The 8,015-nt window shown below is 54.5% G+C and overlaps 1 protein-coding gene across 1 annotated transcript in view; it reads left to right on the top strand.

The window, feature by feature from the left end:
• The first annotated feature begins 5,890 nt into the window (after nt 1-5,890).
• The window catches only part of CDH22 (cadherin 22), a 78,461-nt gene continuing 76,336 nt past the window's right edge, over nt 5,891-8,015 (top strand). The window contains exon 1 of the mRNA XM_071572754.1: nt 5,891-6,301. The gene's annotated coding sequence lies outside the window, so the exon portion shown is untranslated. The remainder of the gene's footprint in view (nt 6,302-8,015) is intronic.

The raw sequence follows: 8,015 nt of genomic DNA, 5'->3' as shown, positions 1-8,015 counted from the left end.
TTTGCTGATACAGATGTTTTTCTGTGCAGAGGCGATGCCATGGCCAATTCGAGGTGTGCCCAGACTCCCTCTGTTTAGACTCTTCCAGCTGAGCCTGTGGGTGACGTCATGGTACACAGAGTGTTTCTGCACAAACCACTGGCCCTAGTATGTCCTAAGCAGCCTCTACTGGGCTGGTCACCCTGGTCCCAAAACTCTTGTTATCAATTCAGACTGGTGCTCAGTGTTGTTGAGACATGGCCAGTGAGGTATTCCCTCCCTTGAAGAGTCAGCTGCAGAGTAGGTTTCCCGTCTGCATATTCTGGTGTTGTCCTGGAAAGGAAAGGACCAGAAAGAAGGAAATCCACTGTCTTTGTATCTGTCCTTATTTTTGTGCTGAAACCTGACTGCCATCCACTTGTCACAATGATATTTTCTACAGTGACATCCTTCATGCTCTTCCAGCATAGCACTGGTCACATTTTGAGGATGCTCCAGCTGGTTTGTTCTGCTGCTCAACTGAAGAAGACACATCTCCTGCTTGTGCCCGAGGACACGTTCCCAAGGGAAGGGAAGATCACTGCAATCCTGCAGCTGGTGCATCTGCAGCAGTCTCTGGAGTCGATGTGAAGCCATCCCCTGACACCCCCCACAGGCTGACTGGGGGCCAGGGCCAGCTGGCTGCCAGCAGGCACAGGCTGCTGGGGAAGGGGCCTGGGTTTGCTGCTTGCCTTGTCACAGGGCATCTGCGGCCCGACGGGGTCACACAACGCCCCATCCCAAAACCAGGGTTCAGTGCTCAGAGGCAGAAGCAATTTTACATAAAGTTCAATTAAATATTTGCTTTATAATTGTGCAACAAATTATTCATAAAGGCATTGGAATCTAATCACAAGGCTGACACTGTGGAGTCTGCAAATGACACAGTACTTGGAGAGAATAAAGATGGGGGTGAGCTGCCAGGCTCTGGTGACAGACAAAGTGTGGGACTGTGGGAGTGCTCCCAGGAAAAGACCCACAACAGCACCCAAGAGGCTCAGCAAGGTAGGAATGTTTGGCTGGCAGAGTAAGTGGGATGTCATGTGAGAAATGGCCCTGGGCAACATACTGGGGGTTTTGACTCATGAGTGCCCACCAAATGGGACCACTGGGCTGTGTCCCTCACAGCTACATTGTGTCAGCTCCATTTTTGTGTGGGCACGCTCTACGATGTGTTATGGAGCATTCCCAACTCTGCAGGACCTGGGTGAGCACAAGGATTGCTGCCTTCAGCTCTTGCCCATATCTTCAACTGGAATCATGGTGCTGAACCTTTTAGGGGGTGCAGAGACTCTCCCATAACCATGGGGTATGAAGAAAGTCATGTGCTACCTGGCTGTGGGATCCATCCTAGACTTGTGCCAGAGCAGCATCCAGGAAAAGGTAGAAGGCAATCTGGGCATGTAACAGGGCATCCCACAGTGCAGCCCTCAGGAGACAGGCATGTGAGACAAGGATGAACAGCTGGCAAGAGGTGGCTGGTAAGCAAAGTGGAAGCAAATATGACCACCTAGGGACCTCCTGCAGGAAGTTTGGCAGGGGAACTTGCTTCTATGCAGCCTTCATGGCATCCTCAGTTGCAGCTATGTGAGCAAAGCCCTCTCTGCCAGTCCTGACACCCAATGCTCAGCTCCTTTCGGGGTGAACTTCAGAGGCCAGAAAACTGAATCCTGCCCCCATTAAGAACAAGAGTGGTGGGACTGAGCTGTGTGAATCTCGATTGGTTCTGCTGAGATGAGGCAGGGTGAGGTCAGGAAATGAACAGAGCTCTGCTGAGCAGGTGCTGAGTCCAGCAGCCACTGCACTCAGGTATTGCTTTGCCTAACAAGTACCCATCCATCCCATAGTCTGTCCCCTACTGTGATCCTGGGCAGTGGGCTGCATGCTGCCCTTGTCCTGCCAGGGAGAAGCCCTGCAGGGCACCCAGCATTAGGGAGGCTCTGACTGACAGGGGAGCTGGATCCTGGACAGAGCTGGACTGGAGATGGATTGCCTGCCTGCCAAATGTGGACATTAGACAGGGAGTTAGATTAATGGGAGATGGCTCTGCCAACGAGAGGTGAGTCACAAAGCTTGTCCTGTGCTGAATCTGTTTCTCCAATAGGGAAGGAGTAGGAGGATTTAGCAAGATTAATCTCTCATAGAGTTGTGAGAATAGCCAGGATTCATGGGCTTCTCAGCAACAAATTTCCAAGTAAGCAGACAGCACTTTGGCTTGCTTCATGTGACACAGCACAGATCTGTACTGGCAGCTCTGGAGCTCCCTGCCACTGATCACAGGTAAGATCGACCATACTCCTGTGCTCACACATGAACTCTGCAAAGCACAGGCTGCACAGAAGCACCAAGCAAAGTGGCTTTTAAGCACCACTACCCTGAATTTTCCTGAAGTGGTCTGCAGCTGCTCTACCCCAAACAAACAATGCTGGACCCTGCACGGAACATGAGAAGGAGGTAAGAAAGATCTCCTTTTGGCAGCTGAGAGAAGCTGGTTACGCATCAGCTGGAGAGTTTGCCAGGTCTCTGCCATCGTTGCATAAAGAAGGAATAGGAGCAGAGCTGGACAAGAACCAGAACATCTTTCCTGGTGTGACCAGCTCTTCCCTCTGGCTACCAGATTGTGATATAGCAGGACTGACACACCTGGCAAGACCTGCTAGTGGTGGGGGAGGGAGGGCAGAGTGGTCACAGCTACTTTGCGGTAGATGATGGAGAGCTACTGGGCACCGCTGTGTCTACCCCTTCCAGCACCAAACATATCACAGAGGAGGATGAGGACAGGAAGATAAAATCTTGGTAAATGTGTGTTATGTTGTGTTTTAAGGAACTGTGGAGAGAGAAACTCAGTGTTAGTGAACCAGGGAGTTTTTTTGGAGAAGGCAAATTTCCATTCCATGTTGAGAGTCCTGTTTCTTTCTGATATTTCTTCAGTTGTTCATGTCATGGCTCTTCAGTCTGAGCAGTTTTACAAATGTGTTGTGGAGATGAAAGCACCAGGGAAAGCTGCTCAGGATCAAGTTGGAAAAGCTTTTAACTTTCAACTCCTTACAGACAAAGGCACATAGAGGAAGGGGGGGGAGTGCAAAGACTTGGAAAAGGAAGAGGAAGAAGCAAAAAGAGATAAGGAGAATAGATGAGTGAAAGGGACAGAGCAGAGAAGACAAATCACAACAAGAAAAGGAACAAGGCACTAGCAGAAAGGAAGGAAGAGATAGAAACAGAACAAAGCAAAGGGGCCTGGAGCTCAGTGAGATGGGGACAGCATATCAGAATGAGGGAAAAGTGCTTCAGGTAGAGGAGAGCTAAGAAATGCAAAAGAGTTATTTGAATGCTGGGATAAAGCAATGATGGGAATAAGAAGAAAAGAGAATCCAGATGAGGACTAAATTCCCACAAAGATAAAGGGGATGGAAGCAAAGTCAGAGGATAACCCGGCCATCCTTCTGTCACTGAAAATACAAGGCATGACATGAAAGCGACGTGTTGGCTTCTGAGAGAGACTGTGGGACACAGTCGTGGAGGCTTCATTCAGTGTTTGGACACATGGGGAGCCACGCTCAGAATGAAAGTGATCCTGTCATGGGTGGTCCTTTGCTCCCCTGTTTGGCCTCCTCCATCATCCCTTCCCCACAGTGCATGGAGCGGGTCCTGCTTTGTGCTGCCGTGTGACCTGGGCACACTCTGAAACATTGCTGATTTCAGAAGGACTGCCATGAAGCGCCTTGTCACAGTGCTCTCTGGGCTTCATCTGGGAGCTGGGCTGGGGCAGGCTGCCTGGTCTTATCAGCACCCTGCATGGCAGCAGCAAGAGGGCATGGAATCATTGAGTCCCAGAATGGTTTGGGTTAGAAGGGACCTTTAAAGGTCATCTAGTCCAACCTATGTACCATGAGCAGGATATCTTCAACTAGATCAGACATGGAGCTGATGTGGCACAGAGTGGGTGAGGGTAGGAGAGACAAATCTTTCCTGTCTCCAGGGTAAGGGAGCACTAGCAAAAACAGGTTGAAAAGGAGCAACATGAACTACAGACAAGTGCTGGAACCATGTCCTCCCACTATCACATCAGGGTATTGGATTCTTTCAGCCAGGTGGGCTCAGCTCCATCTGCTCTGTGAGAGGTGACCTCTTGGCTCTCCCAGGGAAAGGATCTGGGTGTTCCCAGTGCCAGTGTCATTTTTGGCACAAGAGCCTCACAGCTGTGCTAGGGCTAGATTGGCATTGAGCACATGGTCTCTGTTTGCAGACTGTGTTCGGAGTGGAGCAGCTGTGCTCCAGGCTTTGCTCCTTTCCCTACAAGAGCATCAGGCTCAAGTGGGATCTACTTTGGCAGCAGTGCTTGCAGCTGGGAGGTCTCTCTCTCTCACACTGGGATGGAAGACATTTCTAGATGTTTCCATGTCTGAAGGGGTTGATATGGAGCATTTCCTATGCTGTCTTCTTGGCCCTATTGGCCTTTGAGGATGGGAGTCATGGAGTAGTATGGCAGTGGAAGGCCTTGAGCCAGCCAGTTCAAAGATGGGAAAGAGAGCTGCTGGAGCCTGCTGATGGATCTGTGCTGTGCTTGACTTTTGGTCCTGGAAAGGAGAAGCCACTCCTCCTGGATTCATGCTGTGGTTATAAACCTTTCTTTTGCATTCCATCCACCTCCTCCTGACCTGCAGCCCATCTGCATGTGAAGGAGGCACCACTCAGGTGGTTTGTGGATAACCTGATTCTGGTTTGTTTCTTGACCCATATGGGCCAAGCAGAGGATTTGTTTGCCTTGTACAAGGTGCTGTACATACAGAGCAAAAGGGCATTCCCTTTTTGGGTGTTCTCTTGTGCTCTTTTCATGGCCAAACTCCAAGGGCCAATACCAGAGAATGCTGTGGACTCAGGAAAGCATTTTCTCCAGGTAAAATGTGAGACCTTGGACAGCGAAGGCTGGAAAATGTCCCGCTGGGGGCTATTTGCCTGAGCTGTGGCTAAAACCTGATTTGCGTGATCACATTTATCTGTCCCCAAATAGTATTGCAGCCTCACCAGCCTTGAGCTTCCTCCCTGCTTCCACCTTCCACCTGTCCTGGTCATGACCAGAGTGTTCTTCAAATCCAGCACTCTGCTGTGGATCCTGCTGCTGGTGCGTGACTCTCCTGCAGGAAGCTGTGCTGCCACTTCTGCCCCTGTCCCCTCAAAGGGCTGCTGGGCCGGGGCAGTGCCCACCATGCTTCAAGCAGGGCTCTGAAGAAGGCACCTGAGATGGGTGCTGAGGACACCAGCTGTCACGGTGACCCTGGACCCTGCACAGCAGGAGCGGGTCTGACAGCCCTCCAGCCTCAGCGGTGCCCAGAACCCCTGACAGAGCTCCTGCCCTGCTGCCACTGGGCCACAGAGGCCTCGCACCATTCAAAGGCTGGGGTAGAGTGGGCTAGGGTAGAGTGGGCTGGGGTCTCTGTCCCTGACCGGCCGAAGCCCTGGCACCCCGGCTTGATCCTGAACTCCATGCACTGAACCTGTTCTCAGCCCCGGACACTGAAGGGGCGCCTTGACCTGGCAGGGGCAGGTCTGCCCCTTCCCCTGTCCCGCTCCCGCCTCCGGGGCGGCCGGCACGGCACTGCGGGGACCCGGGGCGGAGGCACGGCGGGGTGGGGACAGGACCCGCGTTGCGGGCAGCGCTTTGTCACCGTGCCGGGCACCGCACAGGGTGGGGGGCCGCTGTGGCAGGCGCCGGGACCAGGCGGCATCCCCAGGGCGGGTCTGTAACGGAGGCCCCGGGGCCGGTCCGGGGCGCGGACCCGGCGCTGCATTCTCAGAGTCTCCAGCAGAGGCTGGGCTGGGCTGGGCTGGGCTGGGCTGACGGGGAAGGAGGGGAGGCAGGCAGGGAGCGAGGGGAGCGAGGGGGAGGAAGGCGGCTCTCGCCGCACATGCATCCCCCGCCGCCCGCGCCCCGCCTCGCGCCCTGCCCGCACGGTGCCAGCAGCCGGCTCCGCTCGCCGCCGGTCGGGGCTGCGATCCGCTCCGTGCCCGACTGCCGGGGCTGCGATCCGCTCCGTGCCCGGCTGCTGAGGCTGCGATCAGCTCTGTGCCGGGGTGCCGGGGCTCCGCTCCGCTCCGTGCCCGGCTGCTGGGGCTGCGATCCGCTCCCTGCACGGCTGCCCAGACTCCGCTCCGCTCCGTGCCGGGGCGCCCGGGCTCCGCTCCGTGCCCGGCTGCCGGGTCTCCGCTCCGCGCCGGGGCCGCGCAGGATGCCGGGGGAGGCCGAGCGCCCGGCGCGGTGGGTCTGCCGCGGCCGCCGCCCCAGGTAAGAGCCGGCTCGGGGGGCAGCGGGGCGGGCACCGCGGGGCAGCCCAACTTCGCCGTCCCTCGCCGCGCCGCAAACTTTGCCGCCGCTCGGCGGGGCTGCGAAGGGCGCTCCCCGCGGGTGAGCGCGGGCTCGGCCCGGCCCCGCCGCCCGGCCCCGGGGTCGCCGCCTCGAGCCAGGCAGCCACCGCACACCAGGATGCCCCGGGTCTCCTCAGTGTCTGCGGGCGAGGCCGAAGGTTTGATGCTTCTTGAGCATCGCTGCCGGGCGGGCGCTCAGCGGTGGCACCCCGGGCTCCCAACACACCCTTCATTTAAAGCACCCCGGTACTTGGAGAGCTGCACCTCCTTCTTTAACCGATGGTACCTCAAAACAGCCTCTTCGGGCTCCTTCCGGCACAAGAGCCGTCTCTCGATTTTTCTCTCGGAGACCAGAGCCTTCGTGCACGGGCTTTGCTTGGGGTGAGTGTGGACGTGTGGCTGCGATGCTTGAGGGGCTCAGTCGGAGCCCTTAGAGCTGGCCGGGTAACATCTCTCTTCCCAGAGTCACATTTTTTTCTAACAACAAACTAAAAATAACTGTTCTAAAACTAGCACTTTCCTCATTTAAATGTGGTTCCCAACTGGCTGTGCAGAGGCCTTCTGGGAGCAAGAGCTGCAGCCGTGTCAGCTCCCATTGCATGCCCCAGCTCCACACTGCCATGCCAGGTGCCTCTCACTGGGCATCTGGGAAGCCCAGCCCGTGGCGTCTGGGCTCCTGTGGGCACTGGCAGTGGGTCTGGGAATGGAGGGATGTGGTTGATGCCTCTATTCTTCTTGTTTAGTTTCTGGCAGTTGTTACACTCTGCACAATCTTCTGTCCTGTCTTCTCATCTAACCTCATTTTATGCATGAACAAGACCAGTTACAACGGTGATGGTGTAGGCAGCATCAAGGAGAGGCAGGCTCAAGAGTTCAGACATAACTTCATAAGACAGTGCAGTGCACCCCAGGGAAGCCTTTGGTCCTGAGAGGACTAGGAAGGATGAATGGCTCCACCAGAGCTCTGGTTCTCCAGAGCTTGATGGCATGGCCTGAGTAGATAAATGGGTAATGTTCCTGTCTGTCTTTGCTTTTGGATTAGTACTGCACTGTTAATATGCCATGCATTGCAACATACTCTTGTATGCCATAGAGGACATCTCAGCTAATGACTGTTTCTTTGGGACCTGTTTCTCTGTCTTCAGAGTACCTAATGCTCTGAGCATGGCTGAAGCCTGCAGTCTTTGTACTCATACATTCTGTGCCCAGCTCAGAGCCTGGGCTTTGCCAGGTTTCCCCTGTGAGATTGCTGGATACTCTCCACCTCTTTCATGAGAGCACTGGGTAAGGAGTGTTTGAAGCAAACAATTATCAAGGTTGGAGATCATTGTCCTGGTACATCAGTTTTCAAATGCTGAAAATAAATTGCTTCTCTGGCTTTGAATCTGAAACGGTTTCCCTGAGCTGGTGCTGTTTGTTTGTTTGTTTTCAAGGCCAAAGAGTGGTTCAGCTGCTCATTGATAAAATCCTGAAATGTTGACAGTAGAGTGTAGTACAGGGTAGAGCCCACTGAAATCTGAATAAGCTGGCCCAGATTCTGTACAGACTTTTGCATCGTGTATGTCTCTGCTCTGGTGAGGTGGGGGTCAGAGCAAGTGAGGCTTCGTCTCTGTATGAAATGCCGGTTGCTGAAT

Source organism: Pithys albifrons, chromosome 18 (genome assembly GCF_047495875.1).
Source record: "Pithys albifrons albifrons isolate INPA30051 chromosome 18, PitAlb_v1, whole genome shotgun sequence".
Lineage (NCBI taxonomy): Eukaryota > Metazoa > Chordata > Aves > Passeriformes > Thamnophilidae > Pithys > Pithys albifrons.
Note: the sequence above shows the minus strand (reverse complement) of the source record. Positions and strands in the feature narration are given on the sequence as shown.